The sequence below is a fragment of the Akebia trifoliata genome, chromosome 11 (assembly GCF_017979445.1).
Source record: "Akebia trifoliata isolate Shusen 1 chromosome 11, ASM1797944v1, whole genome shotgun sequence".
NCBI lineage: Eukaryota > Viridiplantae > Streptophyta > Magnoliopsida > Ranunculales > Lardizabalaceae > Akebia > Akebia trifoliata.
Window position 1 is genome coordinate 1,967,636 of NC_141385.1, and position 22,817 is coordinate 1,990,452.

At 35.0% G+C, this 22,817-nt stretch overlaps 1 long non-coding RNA gene across 1 annotated transcript; it reads right to left on the reverse strand.

Moving 5' to 3' along the window:
- Positions 1-10,562: 10,562 nt before the first annotated feature.
- LOC147390254 (uncharacterized) lies at positions 10,563-20,758 on the reverse strand. Its single transcript, XR_015182788.1, has 3 exons — positions 20,518-20,758; positions 14,851-17,281; positions 10,563-14,736 (listed from the first exon to the last, which is right to left on the reverse strand). It is a non-coding gene; the product is annotated as an uncharacterized LOC147390254 (long non-coding RNA).
- Between the last annotated feature and the right edge of the window lie 2,059 nt (positions 20,759-22,817).

Below are 22,817 nucleotides of genomic sequence, written 5' to 3' on the forward strand. Positions count from 1 at the left end.
AGATCTTGGGGCTAGTGTGAATCTTCTGCCTTTCTCAGTCTACCAGCAATTAGGTTTAGGTGAACTTAAACCTACGGATATCACTCTGAGTCTAGCAGATAGATCGGTGAAGATTCCCAAGGGAATAGTGGAGGATGTGATTATCAAGGTGAAGGATTTCTACTTTCCTGCCGACTTCGTAGTTCTTGACACTGAACCTGTCATTAACCCAAATTCTCATGTGCCAGTCATCTTAGGAAGACCTTTCTTAGCCACTTCCGATGCAGTCATCAAGTGTCGCAATGGTATCATGACCCTATCATTTGGGGACATGAAGGTCAAAATGAACGTCTTCCAAAATAAGTTTCAATCTACTGACATGGATGATTTGGAAGAAGTCAACATGATCGACACTCTGGTCAGTAGTACGTTCAAAGAAGAGGAGAACAAGGATCCGTTTGAAGAGTATTTTGGCCAATTCGGCCTTGAGTTCGATACTGAGAAATCCATCAGGGAGGTGAACTCTCTTCTTGAATCTGTCCCTATGATGGATTGGCAGCCAAAAATTCAGAGTCTGTCCTCTCTCTCGTCATCTCCAATAGTGGAAGAAATTCCAAAGCTCGAGTTAAAGCAATTGCCTGATACGCTGAAATACGCATTTTTGGGTAATGCTGAAACTTTTCCTGTCATTATCTCCCCTACTCTAAAAAATCACAAGAAAATCGGTTACTTGACGTTCTGCGCGAAAATCGAGAAGCTATTGGGTGGACCATAGCTGATATCAAAGGCATCAGTCCTTCTGTGGTCATGCATCAAATTCATCTTGAGGAAAATTTCAAACCATCGAGAGAACCACAGAGGCGACTCAATCCGGTGTTACAAGAGGTCGTTCGAAAAGAAGTCATCAAACTTTTAGATGCGGGTATTATATACCCCATCTCGGATAGTAAATGGGTTAGTCCAGTTCAGGTTGTCCCTAAAAAGTCAGGTGTCACAGTTGTGACAAATCAGGATAATGAACTCATACCTACTCGAGTCCAAACCGGATGGAGAGTGTGTATAGACTACCGAAAACTGAATACGATGACACGTAAGGATCACTTCCCTCTTCCATTCATCGATCAGATGCTTGAACGTTTAGCCGGTCATGCTTATTACTGTTTTCTTGACGGATATTCGGGATACAACCAGATCCCAATAGCCCCAGAGGACCAAGAAAAGACAACGTTTACCTGTCCATTTGGGACCTTCGCCTATCGACGTATGCCCTTTGGGCTATGTAATGCTCCTGCCACCTTTCAAAGGTGCATGTTGAGTATATTTTCTGATATGGTCGAAGACTTTCTTGAAGTCTTCATGGACGATTTTTCTGTATTTGGGTCGAGTTTTGATGACTGTTTGGATCATTTGAAATTAGTTTTGAAAAGATGTCGAGAGAAGCACCTTGTGCTAAATTGGGAAAAGTGTCACTTCATGGTTACCTCTGGGATAGTTCTAGGGCACATTATTTCCCACAAAGGAATTGAGGTAGATAAAGCCAAAGTCGATCTCATCGCAAATCTCCCTCCACCTAGAACTGTGAAAGAAGTTCGTTCGTTCTTAGGGCACGCAGGGTTTTATAGAAGGTTCATCAAAGACTTCGGAAAAATTTCAAAACCCCTGTGTGATCTGTTAGCCAAAGACATTTCTTTCGAGTTTTCTACCGCTTGTTTATCCGCCTTTGAGAAGCTAAAAACTGAGTTGACCTCAGCACCTATTATCCAACCACCCAATTGGGATCTCCCATTTGAGGTGATGTGTGATGCATCCGATTACGCTATAGGTGCTGTATTGGGACAACGAGTTGACAAACTCCCCCATGTCATCCAGTATGCCAGCAAGACGCTTAATGATGCCCAGCTCAATTATTCCACCACGGAAAAGGAACTACTAGCAGTAGTTTTTGCCTTAGATAAATTTCGTTCCTATCTTATAGGGTCCAAAGTAGTCATTTTCACTGACCACGCAGCGCTGAAATACCTTCTTGCCAAGAAGGATGCAAAAGCGAGGTTGATACGATGGATCCTTCTTCTTCAAGAGTTTGATCTCGAAATTCGAGACAAAAAGGGATGCGAGAATGTGGTTGCAGACCACCTATCTAGGCTAGTAGTTGAAACTCTCTCTGACTCTCTTCCGATTTCTGAAAATTTTCCTGACGAGCAAATCATGGCAGTTTCTATTTCTGACACACCTTGGTACGCTGACATTGTCAACTACCTGGTGACAGGTCAAACTCCCACCTCTTGGAGTAAACAAAATCGCCTGCGTTTCCTCGCCCAAGCCAAATGGTTCTTCTGGGATGATCCGTATTTATTTAAATACTGTCCAGACCAGATAATTCGTCGGTGTATTGATGAGAGAGAACAAAGTGGTATTCTCGAGTTCTGCCACAATCATGCTTGTGGTGGGCATTTTGGAGGAAAGAAAACAGCAGCTAAAATCCTACAGTGTGGTTTTTATTGGCCCACAATCTTTCGTGACGCTCATCTCTTTGCTAAATCTTGTGATAGATGTCAACGTCTAGGAAAAATCAGTCGAAGAAATGAGATGCCCCAACAACCAATTTTGATCATCGAAATCTTCGATGTTTGGGGTATTGACTTCATGGGTCCCTTCCCCATTTCACACGGATTCCAATACATTTTAGTCGCAGTCGACTACGTGTCCAAATGGGTTGAAGCCACAGCTTGTCGAACGAATGATCATAAGGTTGTTGTTCAATTTCTCAAAAATACAGTGTTTGCCCGATTCGGTACCCCTCGTGCTATCATTAGTGATGGAGGGAAACATTTCTGTAACCGAGTTTTTGAAAGCTTGATGCGCAAATATTCAATCACTCATAAGGTAGCTACTCCGTATCACCCACAAACTAGTGGGCAGGTCGAAATTTCTAATCGTGAGATCAAAATCATTCTTGAAAAAACCGTCAATCCGACTCGTAAAGATTGGTCCTTACGATTATCTGATGCCTTGTGGGCTTACAGAACAGCGTTCAAAACTCCAATAGGAATGTCTCCTTATCGGCATCGAGCTTATTGGGCGAATCTTTGGTAGATCGCCTGTCATAACTCTCGCCTTCATTTATTTCCAGGGAAATTAAAGTCCGTTGGACTGGACCATTTTTGATTCACAATATTCACCCTCATGGAAACATCGAGGTACTCAACCCAGCCAATGGAAATATTTTCCAAGTCAATGGCCAAAGGCTGAAGCCATTTCAGACTCTCCCTCATTCATCAGAAAAAGATTCATTTTTGAGTAATCCTGTGTACCAGGATTAGCTCCAGTTCCATGTCTGGCTGAAGACATTAAACTTAGCGCTATTCGGGAGGCAACCCTTGATTGTGTGCTTATTTTGTCAAATTTTTTTCCACATTGATCACCTTCTAAAAAAGTTTAAATCTTTTCAAAAAAAAAAAAATTTCGGACCACTTTATTTTGGCACATACTTTTTATGTGGCGTGCTCTTCACTTCTACATCCTATGCGGAACACTTCTTTTGGTTGTACCTACAACTTCTGCAACGTAATGACATCCGTTTTCAGGTGTACTCTAAACCTCTACTCTTTAATCATTGAGGACAATGCTAAATTTAGGTTTGGGGGTGTGGGATAGCACATTTTAATTTTTGTACATTGTTTTCGGTACATTTTCAAAAATACCTTCATCAAAATTTTTATATGTACTGTCATCATACGAATTTTTAAAACCAGGCTCATGTCCATTTGTTTATAAATTCTTATTCCTCAAAAACAAGATATTTTGAAAAACAAAATTCACGTCACTTCTGATTGTAGTGAAAAAGTTATTTTGGATTAAGAGTTGTCTTCTTCACTGTCTAGAATGAGAGGGAAAGCTTGAAAAAATATGAACTTTGACCTCCTTGTCCTTTGGTTGGCTGAATAGAAGAAAAACAGAACTGTAGTTGATATTTTTGGAGACAGCAACCATAGGATTAGACTGGGTACCTTGAAAAGGGCTACCTGCTTTTTGAAAAAAAAGAATATCAGAAAAATGATAAAGCGTGAAAAAGGTTGAAAAGAAAAGCAGAAAGATGTGAAGGTTAGAACTGAAAAAGTGCAAATTGTAAAAAGAGTCCAATGGGACCAAAATAGTTCAGTAGGGTGAAAGCCGTCAATGGTAAAAACGTGAGTACACTGGAATATCACAGATAAAGCCCCTTAGAGGTATTAAAGTGAACATCCATACTTCTCACAATCCCAGACAGGAGGCTCAGTTTCGAGTTAGAATTTAGGCAGACCCATACATATCTTAGTAGTTAAGAAGGGAAACCTTGTTCCGAAAAATTTATGTTACAATCAGAAAATTTGTGCACACACTCAAGATATTTCTGAAAATGAGGAATAAAAAGAATTTTTACTCAAATAGACCTTTGACTGGATGGATTCTGAAATTGGTGTGATGGCATTATATACAATAATTTTGAAGTTGTTATCTTTTAAAATGTTAGAATTTTGTGGGTATATTCACTGCAAACCCTCACGAGTCAAACTCGTCCACTAGGGGTAACCTAGGGGTTTAAGGGCTTACTGCATAAGCTAAATGCAGTCGGGAACCTCACGAAAGAGGAGTTGTTTACATTTAAGTTTTGCTCGGGACTAGCAAAATTGAGGTTTGGGGGGTGTGATAAGGTCCCAATTATTCAATTTGGGCATAAATGCAAATATTAAAATTATTTTATTTATCCAAATTAATAAAGCTAATGATATATTAGTGTTAATTGTAGCGCACGTGGAAGCCAACAAATCGCGAAACAATTACGGTTACAATACACGAGTCGAAGGAAGTTTCCAGAAAAATCTCGGTCGATTTGGGCGCCACGTCACCGCGCCGCGGCTAGGCATGACCGCGCCGCGGTCATTTCGAGGAATTTGTTTCGAGATTTTTACAGAAGCTTCTAGAAGCTTCGGTGGTTGTAACTGAATGGGTAGTTCGAAGCAAATCATCCGAAAAGTTGACCCGATTACCCGAATACAAATGTTATAAATTGGGGGCTCTTCTCTTCCTCTCCTTGCTCTCTTCTTCTCCAATTTTTGATTTTTCCTCTCTTTAATTTGCTGTAATTTTCTATTGAGAGTTCTCTTGAGTGTAGTGAGAACATCAAGAGTGTTCAATTCTTTTCTTTGTAAATTGTTGGGAGAGCTATAAAAGAAGAATTCGGATCGATCATCATCTTCATCTTCTTCACCTATTTCTCTTTTCTCTTTTATTATTTTTCTGCAATTACAATGCTTGCAATGATTGGCTAAATTCTCATTAGAGAAGTTAAGGAAGCCATAGCAAATTAATCCCTCTAGTGTAGATTTAAATTCTTGCTTGCTTACATGTTTTAATTCCGAAAATTCTATTATGATTAAGGTAATCCAACTTATAATTTGATCCAACTTAGATAGCCATTACTTAGATAAGTTCAAGAATGGCTATGCTATGTGAATAATCAGAATATAAATTGGGCAATCTCCATCATATTAGGATTTTCATGAATAGCTTCTAATTTCTTTCAAAAATTAATTGATCCATCTTCCGATCCATGAGCAATGACTTGCTCCATGGATTGAGTTAATTCAGAATTTATCTACACTATGGATTACTTGCAAAGGTTTACTTGACCTCTCTAATCCCTCTCTCTTAGAATTTTAATTTATTTTCTGTTTAGATTGCAATTTAGTTTCTACTACAACTTTGCTTGTTTTTAAAAACTAATCTGTTTTTGTTTCTAATTCTGTTTTGGCATTTTTATCCGAATGAATCCTTGAATCTCATTGTCCCTGTGGAACGAATTCGACTTGCCCAAAGTCTATTTCTTAATCTTAATCTTTGCATCTCTATAGCAAGATCTACAACCGATCACCAATCGAACTGGGCATGATGTTTTGTGCAGCTACACGATCCCCTCGCCAGTCCTTCATTGAAGGGCCATCTACAGTTGTCTGTGTTGCTGAACAAGAAAAGGAAATTGATATTACCAGGGCCACAAAAACCCAACCAACCCGAGCTCGATAGATCCAATCTAACCTCAGGCTAGACTTGGGCTGATTTATTTTAAGTTCAGGTTGAGCTTAGGCACAAATTACTAAGCTCAATCAAAAGTTGGGTTGGGCATGAGTTGAGGCTTTGGCAACCCAAGTCCAATCCACCTGAGTTGCACCTTATGTGTTACCATGATTGATGTTTACATTTCCACTCAAAAAATAGTGAAACGAAAATAACAAAATGGAAAAGAAAAAAAAAACTCACAAGTGCACATCTATGTAACAAGGACACAGCACTGAAAGAATTTTGGCTTATACCATACAGCATCGCTACAAGGATCCAGACTAATATGCATCTAACATGTAAAGCAGTCACCCTTGTTTTTCAATACAATAAGGTGGTTTCACAGTTTATTGGATGACTAAGAGTTCATCATTTGATGATGGAAGAAAAAAAATCTACTTTGATGCCCCCTACTTTCTGCCAAGCACCTTTTCTTTTTTTCTTTCATCAGTGATTACAAAGAAACATCTGAATAATGTTAAGATAAGATGAAGCCGATCATGTTGTACCCTAGATCAGGGATCAAGGTGCGGTACACTCCATAGGTCTATTTCTCATGTTGGTCCCTACTTTTCAACAACAATCATGTTGTACACAATCCTATCTATCCAAACCACTCAATTGATGGACCACTTATGGAACAAAGCATAACCCTAGAATCACTCCACTTCCCTCTATGTGACACTTTATTTTGATATAAAATAAAATAGTATCACCTTTTATTTTAATGACTTCTATAAAACATGGATTCTAAAAAGAGGATTGGTGTAATCCCTCTTCCTTACCTAATTTATAAAGTTCTTAAACACAATCATGATCTGATATTAGAAGTCTACTGTTATTTATATTTTGTTTATCAATAGAGATGTTTGTTTGTTAGGTTATGGAGTACACAAATGTTTATAGATCCACAGATGTTTTAAACAACAACAACTCACACTCTTCTTTCCTATCAAACGACCAACAACAAATAAAAATACAACTAATATAATGTCTTTTGTCAAAATAATTGTTTTTTTTTTAACATAATATCCTCAATGGTCCATGGGTTATTACATTGGATGCTCCATGGCTGTAGTGCCACATGCAAAGAACCGGTTATTACATTGGATGCTCCATGCTTCATGGCTGTAGTGCCACATGCAAAGAACCGATCTTTGCGTGAGGAAGTCTATCGTGCCTATGTAACTCGTGCCTCTAGTGGAGATCTCGATAATTTACCAATTATAGAACAAATCCTGAAGCTAATTCAGAAGAATTCATCAGAGTCGTTCGAAACACACTTTCTTTTGAACTGAACATGAGAAAGCAGAAAATTTTACTCACCTTTCAGGTAGTTTTTAAAAAAATTTATAATTGATTGAAACTTATTCTATACCTGGCCTTCTTTTTCAGTGTCTTGCTTGTCAATCCAAAGATATAGGTAGGCAACATCATGAAGTTCTTAGCTGGAACTGTTTTGCCTGATTTGCTTTAAATTATCAACTATCTAAGCCTTGTGCCAACAAATTGCGGCTGGCTACATGAATTGTGTTCTGTTTCTCTATTCTATCCAGTGCCATATCGTCCTTGACATATGTCAGTGTTATTGAGACTGCTATCAATAGCCTTTCCTAGTTGACTATTTGATCAACCCCTGGCTGCTATTGGTTGATACTCCTATACAGCAAAGGTATGAGACTGTACTGTATGTATACTGAATTTAACTTAAACTAGAAGTAACCAATATGAGTGACATCCGTTTTGAAGTTTCCTGGTATCATATTTTGTCACTAAATTATCTCAACATCTTCCTCTCTGCATTTAGTATATATATATATATATATATATATATATATATATATATATATATATATATATATGTAGTGATAAAATTTCTTTGTTATCCAATATTTTGCTCTATCGTATTTGTCCCTATTTACATAAAAATTTCCCCTTGTTCTGTGTACACAATTCATATAAATTAAAATGCATTTTTCGACTGAAGCAGAAAATTACATGTGTTGCTCTGTACATATTGATATTTTGCTACTAGGGAGGAAATTACAGAGTTCTCCACATCATGTGTAATTATTTATCCTGGAATCTTTGTTTTTTTATTTTTCCCCTCATTATTTTCCGGAAATCTGTGTTGGATTCTTTCTTTCCTGCTCTGTAACTAAGAATTAACATACATTAAGAGACTAGCAAAACAGCAGATTATCTACACAAGTTAAGGATTTCTATACCATTGAAGACTTTTCTTCGATTCCTCGAGAGCTTGCGAATATTCTTGTAACAAATAACTATAGTCATGAGTAATATTCTTCTCCACATTCAGACATTATCTAGAAGCATCAAATTACATGCTTCAAAATATAGGAATCTATAGGTATCGAGATTAATACGAAATACATCGGATAAAAAACCTAAATCTTCAATCTAAATCTAAATATATCAGATAAAAAACCTTAATATAGTCTATATAAAGAAAAGATGGATTAGAGAGAGTATCTAGCCCGAAGTCTACGTGAGGTGATGCAGCAGGTGAGAGTCCCTTTGTAACCAATATGATCAATTCGAGCTATCAGAGACAGGTAGCGATGAGATACAGATATAGATGAGATACAAAAAGAACGAGGATCAGATCTAGATCGAGATCATCGATCAAATAGAGTGGGAGATGAGATTTATCGAGGGAGATGAGATCGATCGGGAAAGAGACTATGAGAGAGAGGTGGAGAGGTCAATCGATTGATGGAGAGGTCGATCGATCGAGATAGCGACTGTGAGAAAGCGATGGAGACTTCGATCGAGAGAGAGAGAGAAATAGAGATAAAGGGTGAGGTCGACCAAGACAGAGACTGTGAGAGGTCGATCGATCGATGACTGTGAGAGAGGCAGAGAGAGAGAGAAACAGTAACAGAGAGAGGAAGAGAAACAGTAACAGTGAGAGAGGCAGTTGAGGAAGAGAAACAGTAACTGTGAGAGTTCAAGTGATGAAAACCGAAAACCAAAAACGTGGTCCACAGGCCGCGGATTTTTGGGCTTTAAAACTCGACGGGCCAGGCCCAACAATTTTTTAAATATAAATTTGGGATTTTCACGTAGTCCCCCCCCCCCCCCTATAGGATATATTTGGAAAATAAAAAATTATTTTATTTGAATAGAGTGCATCGATATATTTAGAATAATGATTTTCTAACGCTCCCCCCCCCCTTATAGGATATATTTGGAAAATAAAAAATTATCTTATTCGAATAGAGTGCATTGATATGTTTAGAATAATGATTTTCTAGCGCTCCCAACCCCCCATGACATACACCCTCACTATAGAATCATAGATCATTTGTCTTGGGATACGCAGAATCATAAATCTTTTTCTTGAGCATCCCAAGGAAAATGATCTACGACTCTGTGATTGGGAGTATGTCAAAAGGGGGGATGGGGTGTTAGATTATCAGGACTCGTATATTTATTATTGGTCCAACAAGCATAGGCCCAGGTCTATAAACCCTATTAGGGTTCTTGTAATCCCATCAATAATCAATAGTTTTTTTTCCTCCATTTTGACTTAGTAGTAGGGCTGTCAACGGATAGGTATCCGATCGGATAGTACTACATCCGAATTCGAATAAAAATAATAATGATATCCGAATTTGAATCCAATCGAATATCACTAACAAACATTCGAATTTGAAAAATGTATCGGATATCCAATAATATCCGATCTAATAAAAAAATCTTATAAAATACCATCATTCTCCATCTGTAAAAAAATAAATCAATTTTCATTTTTTTTTTTAAATCTTCCAAGTATTTCAATCTTAAAATCAAATAAAATGGGGTTTTATTTTGTGTGTATGTGTGTGTGTGAGAGAGAGAGAGAGAGAGAGACAGAGAGTATCCTTGGAAGCTCGTCAGTCGAAGAAGACGATGGTGGAGCTCGTACAGTAAAAAAAATAGGATTTTACCGAGAGAGAGAGAGATAGAGAATGTGTACATGGATGCTCGTCAGCCGGAGAAGACGGTGGGTATGGAACTCGCACAGTCAAAACCCACCCTCACCGATCTTTAATGGCTGCGGGTTCTTGCGTGTTGAGACTTGAGAGAAGATAAAGGTATAGGTTATATTTTGTTGTATAACATGAATACACGACACTTTGTATATAAATATATAAAATTTTATTGTAAAACATGAATACATAATATATATATATATATGGGAAATGTTCAGCAACAAACACTTTGGCTTTTCAAAACATGGGTTAGAGGTTTTGGAATGGGCTGATTTTTGGTGAGGATGATCTCTACAGTGAGGAGATCATCATCACCAAAAATCAGCCCATTCCAAAACTTCTAACCCCATAAAAAATGGTTTACAAAAAATGGACGATCCACGATTTTTCAACTTGTAAACATGGGGTTAGAAGTTTTGGAATGGGCTGATTTTTGGTGAGGACGATCTCCTCACCGTAGAGATCTTCATCACCAAAAACCAGCCCATTCCAAAACCTCTAACCCGTGTTTTGAAAAATGTTTTGCCAAAATGTTTGTTGCTGAACGGGACCCTATATATGTATATATATTATATCGGAGCGGATATTATCGAATTGGATTTCGCAACATTCAAATCCGTATCCGAAAATCATTCGAATTTTAAAATAACATCCGAATTCGAATCTGATATTAATTTTTTTGGATAATATCCGATTTTTTGAATTCGAATTCAGATTCGGATTTCGGCTATCCACTGACACCCCTACTTAGTAATCCCTATATGATGTGGCTGGGCACCTAACGAATGGAAGTATCAACGACCATCAAATCATGTGAGAGAGAAACTTTCAACTCTTTTCTTTGTTACCCCGACAAGCAAGCAAAACAATGTGTCAAAAAGAAGCTAAAGCTGAGGATTTTATTTGAGTAAAAGCCAAACAGTTTTGTCCATCTCTCGCCTCGTCAGAAAGGAGTGTTGATCTTATAATAAATTGCGTGGTCCCAGGGTATAAAAAATACCTATGATTTTTCATTGAATTACAAATTCCTGCCACAGATATGATTTTCAAGTCCATTATCTCTCCTTGTTCTGATCTTCGTCAACTTTAGGCCCCTAAAACTACGGGTGCAACTTGGTTCAGTTTGGTGGGGTTTGAGGTCAAATTGAAATAGGTCAGCTTCATTAAATAAGAATCATAATTAAATCAAATTTTGTTGGAATCAAATCAATTCAAATCGAATTAAAAGTTTGTTTGGTTCGATTCTATGGATTGCCAATATTCTATAAATTGTAAGTAATATTTTTTATTGAAAAGATAAACTTAAAATTTCATACAATAAATTATAAATTTATCCATAAAAAATCATTAGTTTATCCATAAAAGACCACTAATCTATGTCCTAACTCCTAAAATAATTCATAATAATCATTCTATACATATATATTTATTTATTGCATAGGAGGTTGGTTCTCTGTTTGATTCGGTTCTATACAAGTTTGATTCGAGAACCGAACCAAATTGATCAATTTTTCTTTTATCGTAACCTTAAACCGAACCGCAATTTGTTCCAAATCGAATCAAACCACCCCAAAGCTATCGGTTTGGTTCGATTCTCGATTTGAACCGGACCAAGTTACACCCCCACTTAAAATTGGTTTATTTGATAAGATTTACCCATCAGACCTATCTGTTGCAATTTTATTACAAAAAGTACTTTATCGAGGAACTAGGGATGTCAAAGGGTTTCCGATTAATTGATATTTGAATAAAAATAAAATTGATTATCTTGGTTCCAAGACTATATATTTTGCAGTTTGACACGAGTATTTTTGTCTTAGAACCAGTACGACTTGAAATCATTATCTCATACAATGCCACAAATGGTCCCAAGATTTTATTTTATATTGACATTATATTTTAATGGCATCAAACCATTAAACTGACAAATTCCAATAGTTTTCAGATTGAATTTAAACAACAAGGAGCCATTTGATTTGGATTCTAGGCTCCAAATTTATTTTTAATTTTTGTTGCATGATCTGATTTTAGAATCCAACCGTACATTTGATGCAGATTATAGATGGGATTCTCCGATATTTAGAATAAAAAATAGACAATATATATATATATATATATATATATAATCCATTTGTTGGGATTTTGGAATATGTTTCTCGTGCAAAAGTGATGATTTGCAATTAGTTATTCATATCACAACCATGGAACATAATCATAAAAATGAAATTATAATCCTACCAATAACAAAAAGTCTTATCTAAAAAATTTGGAGTCAGCAAAACAAATCCTATTCCTCCATTCCACTTTGTTTAGAGTAGGGGCGCAACTTAATTCGGGTAGGTTTGGTTTAGAGCAAAATCATAACCGAACCGACCAAGGTCGGTTCCATTATATAAAAACCAGAACCGAACCAACCCAAACCGACCTTAATTCGGTTTGGTTCGGTTCGATTCGATTCCATGGGTTGCCAAAAAACTTCTTAAACAAATGTTTTTAGGGACTGTTTTAACACTAAATCCAGATTTTTTTTTAGGGACTATTTTAATGATGCCAAAGAAATCTGATTTTTGGGTGCTTCTTTGATGGTAACCAATCAGGTTTTTCTTTAGACTGTTTGTTGTATCAAAAAATGGGATTTTATGTCACCATAAAACAAATATATGGGATTAGTGTTGGTGCTAAAAAAAGTGGTTTTTGGATTGATGATATACATCTAAAAAACATATTTTTAGGGATGTTAAAATGGTGCAAAACTCAGAATTTTTTGGGGTGCAGAAGGTTGTTTTGAAATCCTACAATCTCATCTTTGAATTTGATTTTGATTTTGAGATAAATTTTAGTTAATCAAGTCAAAAGTCTCATGTTTCATGGTTTGGGTGGAGGTTTTAACTCTCATGTGAGTTCTTTTAACCACTTTTTCCTCACGTCTTAAGTTTTCGTGAAAAAAAAAAATCATGTTCATATTCTTTATTGTGCGAGATGGGGGGGGGGGTATGACTAATTTCATTTTCTTCATTGTTTCATATTTTCTCTAATTTTTTGTTTCAATTTTTTCCATGTGGGGATTCTAAGTATTAAGTCAAAGAATGCCTTTGGGAGGAGTTGAAACCAATGAGATTGGAATGAACACATTGATACTAGGTTGAAAAATATGAAATTAAGTTGAAAAATGAGAAAGGGTTGGAAACAATAAGATTAAGTTTCAAAATAACAAAGTTTAGGTTATCTATGAGAAATTACTAGAAAACAATTAGGGTTCTCAAGGTTATTGTTTTTAGAACAATTAAATCGAACACAGTCGAGTTGCTTTGATCAAAGGACATTTTCATAATTTCAACACATAAGGGGATATTTTGACAGTTTACCATCTCTGTTAACTGATTATTTTTTTTGTTAACGGTTTAATCGGATCAATGAAAATCAAGAGGGTAGACCTCTTCTTGCATTTTGTAAGGGGGAACACTTCTCTTAGCCAAGATTTGATATGTATATACACTAATTTTTGAAAGTTTTCTAGTTCGTTGAACTCTAATTATACCTGAACCATTCTAGTATTGAATTTATGTCGTTCTTTGACTTTTTGACTGGATTTTTAAATAAAGAACTAATTGTATATTCCGTATTGTACTTGAATTAACCTCGTATTGACTTTTTTTAGTACACCAAATTGCTAACTATGGTCCCCACCCCAAGATGGTGAAACCGGCTAATTATATGCAAATGAAATTAGATGTGCGGTCATTTTCAAAAATCATAGACTCCTGTGAAAAAGAAGCTATCCTAGTATAAAAAAAAATTGCCCTTCATTCGGTTCTCTCCAAAAGAATTCAAATTAGCAAGAGTGGAACTAAAGAGAAATTTATTTAGTACTCCAAACTAATTGAAAATACCTCTTCGGGTTGAAAATAATATTTTTCATAAAAGATTGAAAATATTCATAAGCTTCTAATTAACGCATTAACTACTCAAGTTATTTAATGATTTGCAAGGTCACCTAGAGTCTTATATCAAGATAGTTGTTATTTGTGACCCAACTTTTATTTATTGCACATTAAAAACGTGTGCAACTTAAGTTCAAATTCCGATTTCGATACACTGTTCATTTTAATTCCCAAACCTTGCATTTCGTTTGAATTCATCCCTTTTATAATTAAATTACGAGAATTCCATAATTACACGGAATTATTCTTTTTTTTTTTTCCTTCATTTCGTCATCTGGGATCACTTCGCATATATAAAGGGGTTTTTAGTGTTTCGGACTTCTAACTTCCACAAGTTAGGACTTCAGGTCCCAACTCTTTTAAATTGGCACTTTATCCTTAAAAATTGCCACATCAACAAAAATCTAACTTTTATACCCAAACTACCCTTTGACCATCTCTGACGCTAAACTTGCTACAGCATTTCGTTACAAGTGTAATTAGTACACTTTTTTATTAAATAATATATTACTTTCTTTGCCCTCTACAAAGAAAACAACGGGTATTTTACACGAATCTCACATAAAAGTTGTATTGGTTTTTGGATGAGGATGTGCTTGTTTATTTTGGGGAATGACTATTGGTTGATCACAAACAGTACCTTGTGCCCTTAACCATCGTCCGACTTCTTCAACATAATTATGCCACGTCACTCATATATATATATATATATATATACTTGTCTGCCATGAACGACCGTGGGAGGGGAAATAAAATTGAAAGTAATCTAGCTTTAGAAATAATAATAAATAACAAAAATATAAATAAAGAAAATAAGATCTCAAGTGTATACTTACCTTTTGTGACGGTTGCAATCGTTAATGATGGTGGCGCTGGTGCAGATTCATAGAAACGAAAACTCTCGTATCTCGAATAATAACTTGGTTTAAGAATTGTTTCACCTATTTTCCCATCACAACAAATCGAAAACCGATTCACAGCATCTAATAAGCATCTGTTGCAATCAAATTGAGATAAATCTGGTGTACATTGCACTAGCCCATGTATTTTCGCATTATTTGTAACGTCTGCTTCTCCAGTTGCAAATTTAAGAGTCGAAGATCCATTTGCAGCTCTTCTTGCAAGCCCATTCATCAACTCGTTCACTTTTGTATTAAATTGATTTGGGTTTAAGAGACCCTGCCCATTTGCTATATCATAATTCGGCAAAGTCTCCATAGTAGAGAAGATGGATCGATTGGAGTACCTTAACATGCACTCATCATACCATATAATTGACTCCATCTGTGTTGGACAAACTTGGATGATGGCTTTGCTTGCTGTCTCCACACAATTCTTACACATATCAGCTGTAACATCTCCTCTACAAAGGAAAAGGCCATATACTTTATCAGGAGGGTTTTGGCCTATGGTGGTGTTGAAAAAAGGATTATTGGGTGTGGCATTAGAAGATAAAGAAGAGAATAGTGGATTGAGATTAAAACGAAATGGACTATTATTAGTGTAATTTGCTCCTTCACATAAGTTGCGTACAAAGACAGGTTGGGTTTGGGCAGTGGTCAGACCATCATAAATGAGATGGAACAGAGAAATTTGAAGAAAACCATTGTTGGTTTTGGGGCCATTTTGAATTGAAGGGACCTAATTGTGAAGATTTTACTATTATGGATTGATGAGGATGAATATTTAATGGGTGTGAATTTATCTTTAGAGGACTTGGGAAAGTCGACATTTGAAATAATCAAAGTCAAAATTGATTTCTCATGGTGGAAGAGAGACTGGGACAAAAGTGGAACATTGAAGGCTCGTCAAACGTGTTGGCTCCGAACCTGACTTATATATAGAGAAAATGTTGCATGGACCGAGGAACCATGTAGAGCATTGACCAAGATGCACACTAGAGCCATGTGAACATAGACAATAGATGAGTCATTAAAAACAGACTTATCTGGAACTTTATTCATATTTCTCATCACATTAAATGCATTATAGGATATTTTTGGAAAATAAAAACTCATTTTATTTAAATAGAGTGCATTGATATGTTTAGAATTATGATGTTCTGACGCCTGCCTCTGACATACGCCCCTATCATAGAACTGTAGATCATTTGCCTTGAGATACATAGAATCATAAATCTTTTTCTTGTGTATCCCAAGGAAAATTATATACGGCTCTGTGGTGTATGTCGGGGGCGGGTGGCGTCAGATTATCATGACTCATATGTTTATTATTGGTCCAACAAGCGTAGGCCGTCAATTGAGAAGCCAAAGCACGTCAGGTTTATAAACCCTATTAGAGTTCTAGTAATCCCATCAATAATCAATAGTTTTTTTTTCCTCCATTTTATCTAAGTTGTTTATTTTGATTGTTGCAACATTTAACATTAATAAAATTGAATTTCATAAATAACAGAATAGATCTCTTAAAGACCTTTTAAAAACTACTCCTTTACCTGCCACAGCCAAGACAATTCCTTCCCAACACTTTCATGGGGACAAATACAAGCGACAGATTACCACTACATGAAAACTATAAAATTCTACAGAAAAAATTGACGGGCCAAGGCCCATGAATTTTAGAAACCGAATTTTGACTTTTTAGGATTGTTGAAATTCTTGATGTTCCAAGATTTGACGGCTTAGAGCTGTCGAATTTCTCTCATCATTCATTAATTTGATAGATTCGGCTCGTCAAAAAAAAAATTTGACAATAAAAAATTCAATGTCAATTTGATGGCCCAAAGCCGTCAAATTTGGGCTTTTTACACATTGTATACCCTTCACATCACTCTCGGAGCTCCACATGTCAATCAGATACTCTATCGTCTAAACATCGTTAACTACCCCACAAATCGTGCTAAATTCATTATTTCTCTATGTGCACACCATCATAATCTACAAGTCTTCATCAACGTAAGTTGTCGATAATTGATCGATTAAATAACATTCACCTAATAGAGTTAAAATCCATACTTACACATCAATAGTGTCAAAAAAGAGATGAGTAGTCTTTATTTCATTAGGTACAAAGCTTATCTTGGGAAATCTCTTCACACATTCTAATTTGCTTGAAATGGCAGTGTGATTGAAACATGTTTTGGAATCAAACCAAGTTTAAAGGTGAGAGAATGTGACATCCACTCTCTCTTTCAAGCTGTCTGTCTTTGATCTTTAAGTAGGCATTCTTGAGAGGGAATACTCTAAAAAGGTAAGAGAAAAAGACCCATACATGTGAAATTCAAGCTTGATAGTCCCTGCATGTTACCTACACACCAAAATAAGCTTGATTGGTGGTTGGTTAGTGACCATTATCTTTTAAGAATCTAAAATATGCCTAAATTCAATGATAAGAAATTGTGTGTGAGAATTGACAATGAGAATCAATGTAAATTACAAATCAAAAGTAAAGAAAGCGTGACACAAAATTTATGTGGTTCGGCAAGATTTCCTACATCTAGAGGGCGATGATGAGACCTTTGAACAAGTTCTTTGACAACCACGATTACAATCTCTCAATCTCACTTCTTCTCAGAAAAATTGAAAATCCTTTAAAAAGATCCTAAAACAAGTTGACTATTAATTCGTCATCCATGTAAAGATGAAATTACCGTGTGAACAAAAGTTACGAAATTGAGTATGTGTGTGTTTGGTAACACTTCTGGAAGTCTGGAAGTGATCCACCTATAAAATTTACTGTTCAGAAGCTTATTTTCCCTTTGTTTTGTTTTAGATTTTAAATTTTAGAATCAAATTTAGAAGTTTTGAACCAATGATTTGAGGGACATGAAACTTCTAAAGTTTGATTTTCCAGTTTCTGAACTTCAAAAGTGTTACCAAACATAACCTATTTGTTTGTTCTTATGCTAATACAAAGGTACCTCCAAAGAAAATGCACAAACATAGCAACCATTATCATCATCATTAGTTTCATAAAATTCGAATGTCAAATATTTGAGTTTCGATAAATGAATTCAAAATTCATTCAAATCTATTCAGAACCACATCTTATGTTACTATAATAATGCTTGTAAATGACTTCAATCTTTTTATTTTTTTTATCTCTATTCATGTTCATTTGGATCTACTTATCGTTCTTATAAGACTTTCAAATTAAATATTTATTCTAATTGAGATTGTAATTGACCTTTGTTTTGTTTTATGTGCCATTAGTTTATTTGCATATTTGATTATTCATAAATCGGACAAAAATAATTATTCCACGTGGCATTTTAAGATTGAGAGTCTTTCTTTTGTTACCCCGTCAAGCAAGCAAAATAACGTGTCAAAATGAAGCTAAAGCTCAGAAGATTTTATTTGACGAGGGTTTTGTAAAAGCCAAATAGTTTTGACAGTGAAGACAAAACGACAAATTTTTCCACCTCTCGCCTCGTCAGATAAGATTTTCAAGTCCAATATCTGGCTTCGTCTCCACGCATCAACTTTAGGCCGTTAAAATTACGGGTGCAATTTGGTCCCGTTTGAGGTCAAATAGGAATCGAATCGACATAGGTCGGTTCCACTAAATAAGAATTATAACCAAATGAAATTTCTTTGAAATCAAACCAATCCAAACCGTATTAATGTTAGTTTGTTTCGATTTTATAGATTGTCAATATTCTATAAATTGTAAATAATATTTTTTAATAAAAAAATAAATATAAAATTTTATATAATAAATCAAAAATTTATTCATAAAAAATCATTAGTTTATCCATAAAAGATCACTAATATATGTCTAACTCTTAAAATAATTCATAATTATTATATATATATATATATATATATATATATATATATATATATTTATTGCAAATGGGGTTCGGTTTGGTTCGGTTTTATACAAGCTTGAATCGAGGATCGAATCAAACCAAATTGATCGATTTTCCTTTTTCGTAACCTGGAACCGAACCTCAACTTGTTCCAAATTAAATCAAACCACCCCAAAGCTATAGGTTTGGTTCAATTCTCGGCTTGAATCGGACCAAGTTGCACCCATACTTAAAACTAGTTTATTTTATGAGATTTATCGGACAGACCTATCTATTGCAATTTTATTAGAAAAAGACTTTATCGAGGTAATAGGGATGTCAATGGGTTTCCGATTAATTGATATTTGAATAAAAATAAAATTGATTATCTTGGTTCCAATACTATATATTTCGTAGTTCAACCCGAGTAGTTTTATAGCAGAACTAGTAAGACTTGAAATCATTATCACATACAATGCCACAAATGGTCCCAAGATTTTATTTTATATTGACATTATATTTTAAAGGAATCAAACCATAAAACTAACAAATTCCAATAGTTTTCAGTGTGAATTTAAACAATAAGGAGCCATTTGGTTTGGATTCTAGACTCCAAAATTTTTTTTTTTTGTTTTTTTGTTGCATGATCTGATTTTAGAATCCAACAATACATTTGATGCAGATTATAGATGGGATTCTCCGATATTTAGAATAAAAAATAGACAAATATATATATATATATATATATATATATATTTGTTGAGATTTAGGAATATGTTTCTAGTGCTAAAATAATGATTTTTGCAATTAGTAATTCATATCACAACCATGGAACATAATCATAAAAATGAAATTATAATCCTACCAATAACAAAAAGTCTTATATAAAAAATTTGGAGTCAGTAAAATAAATTTTATTCCTCCATTTCACTTTGTTTAGAATAGGAGTATAACTTGATTCGGGTTGGTTCGGTTTAGAGCAAAATCATAATCGAATTGACCAAGATCGGTTCAATTATATGAGAACCAGAACCAAACCGAATTGGTCTAGAACCAAACCGACCTTAATTCGATTTGGTTCGGTTCGGTTTCATGGGTTGCCAAAAAACTTCTTAAACAAATGTTTTTAGGGACTGTTTTAACACTAAATCTAGATTTTTTTAGCGACTATTTAAATGAGGCAAAAGAAATCTGATTTTTGGGTGCTTCTTTGATGGTAACCAATCAGGTTTTTCTTTAGACTGTTTGTTGTACCAAAAAATGAGATTTTATATCACCATAAAACAAATATATGGGGTTAGTGTTGGTGCTAAAAAAAAAGTGGTGTTTGGATTGATGATATACATCTAAAAAAAGATTTTTGGGGATGTTAAAATGGTGCAAAACTCAGATTTTTTGGGGTGCAAAATGTTGGTTTTCTGTCAATTGGTTTGTGGATTCAAATACTAATTTTTTTGAGACTATTCTAAAGGGGCTAATAATTGAGTTCGTGGGATCGTTTTAGTTGTGTAAAAATCAATTTGGAGGGATTGTTTCGATGCCTAAAACTCAAGATTTGGAACTACTTTTTGTGGTGCAACAACACCATTTTTTAAGGTTAGAAACTGATTTTGTGGGAATAGGTTTAATGCTACAAAACAGAACTTCTTGGGATTGTTTTAATGCCATGAAAAATATTTTTGGGATTGTTTTTTCCAATTAATTATATATGAGAGAGATATAAAGATAGACAGAAAAACAGTCGCAACTCAACCTTGCAAGAAACGAGAGAGAGGGAAAAAGACCCGTCGGTCACCAGAGTTGAGAGACAGCCCGCAGCTCGTAGTCGCACCTCAACCTTGCAAATTGCAAGAATTGAGAAAGATAGATAGCTAGATAGAGAGAGGGATGGGCCACCGGCCATCGAAGTTGAGAGGCAGCCTATAACTACACCTCATCTACAAAAGACGAGAGAGAAAAATAGTAGAGGAGGGAAAAAAGGAAAGGGACGTCTCCTTATTCCTCAAGGTTTTGAAAAAAAATCATATTTTATTTTAAAATAACATGTTGGTTCGGTTATTTACAAAGCTTGAATCGAGACTAAATCAAACCCATCGATTCATCATTTTTTTAAATCCGAAACCAAACCGTTACTCAATCTAAACCAAACCAAACTAGCCAAAAATTCACGATTTTGTTCGATTCTCGGTTTGAACCGGATTAAGTCGCACCCCTAATTTAGAGCGAAGTTTCGAAAAGTAGTATAGCCAAATGAAATACTAAAAATATGGCTTAAAATGAGTTGGATTCATGTTGGTAATCCATATCTAAATTTGAATTCTTAATATGGACTTAGATTCGAGTCCGACATAGATCCTATTAACTAAAATCATATCTGAATTATTTTGCTTTCACTCAACTTGTATTCGGATTTGACCCTACCAAATTACATGATTCAAGTCGAATAATTTCAAATTGTTCAACATATTTTTGTTATATTTCTTTTCTAATTACTATAATATTATGTTTTAAAGGGTGACAATCTTAACATGATTCAAAATTAGTGAGTTTGGGTCATACTAGTGTTAAAAATCAGCTTAATTCAAAATCTCTAACCTATATTTTGAAAAATCATTATTTTTAGATATGTCCCTTGGACCGCCCCCATTATATATATATAATTATAAAAGTAATTATTTTTAATTTAAATAAATTTTATAATTTTATTGAAATTTTGACAACATCTTCTCTTAAAAATAGACATGAAAATTTTCTAATAAAAAAAATACCTAATTTTGTTTAATTTAGTTTTGTATCTTACAATTGGTTTAATTTTTTATGTTTTTCACCTTTGCAGGGAAAATCTGAGCAGATGACAAGAGTATATAAAGAAATTGAGGCTCTGCATCAAATGGTTTCAGGAACTTGAAGGAAGCTATCTCCTTGAACAGGAAAAGCTTCGAAATTTGTTGGAATCTTCCGAGAGAAAATGCTTTGGAACTTGTAATTTATAATTTCTTCTTTCTTGTAGGAAATAGGGTCAAGGCAGGATTTTGAAAGAAACCCATTGGTGTTAAATTGATCTGCTTGTTTTGTTTCTACTTGATTAGAGGTGCAAACAAAACACAAAGTAGATGATATGGACAAGGTAACTGTGGAGTTGAGGAAAAATGTGCTTGTTTGGAAGAGAAACTTGCAAAGGTTGAATCCGAAAAGTTGGTAAGATAGACAGTCTCAAGCTTTTCTTTTTATAGTTGAAAATTATTGAATTTCATTTCTCAATTTATTTGATTGTTAGTGCTTCTAAACTGTTTCTTCTCCGAATATGAAAATCAGACTGCAATTGATTCCTATAAAAGTGAGAAAGAAGCTAGAGTTGCTGTTGAGGGAAATCTAGCTTCTTTGGCAGTAGGGCTTGGAAGAGTTCAGCAAGAACTAAAAAGCACCAATCAAAGGGTAACATTAAATATGCAATTCCTGTTGTATTAGAGTGCTAGCCTGAGCGACATCATATCAGGTTGGGGATGAACCCAAGCCCAACTGAAACTTTTGACAACTCAACTCAAGACCAACCAAACCTGAGTTTGTATACAACGTATTGGACCATCGTCTCGTCAACTTTCACAAAGAACTTCCAAATTCTCTTCTGTCCAATCCAAAATACTTTGTTTTTAGTCCAATACGTCTACCCGGACATGAGATTTGACTTGAAGCTATAGTTTAATTCGATGGTCAGAATATTTCAATCTCAAGTCAACTTTTCAGTAATTCTAGGATTGTCGCCGTGAATGAGTTTTTTTGTGAGGTTGGTCTCTATGGTATGAACAACTCATTGTGCCATAAAAATTGTCCAATATGATTTCTGTGTGGGCTCCAACAAGACTTGAATTATCCAATGCTTCAAACTGGGCTACTCCACTTGTCATGGAGCAAAGCAAGAGCTTGAGAGTTGTGACCAATTCTTAAAAGCTTTTTCTTTATTAAAGAAGATACAAATGATTAAAGCATGATGCCTTGATTAAGTGAGAACAAAGTTAGACTTTTATCCATCTCACATCATCTACAATAGATCTA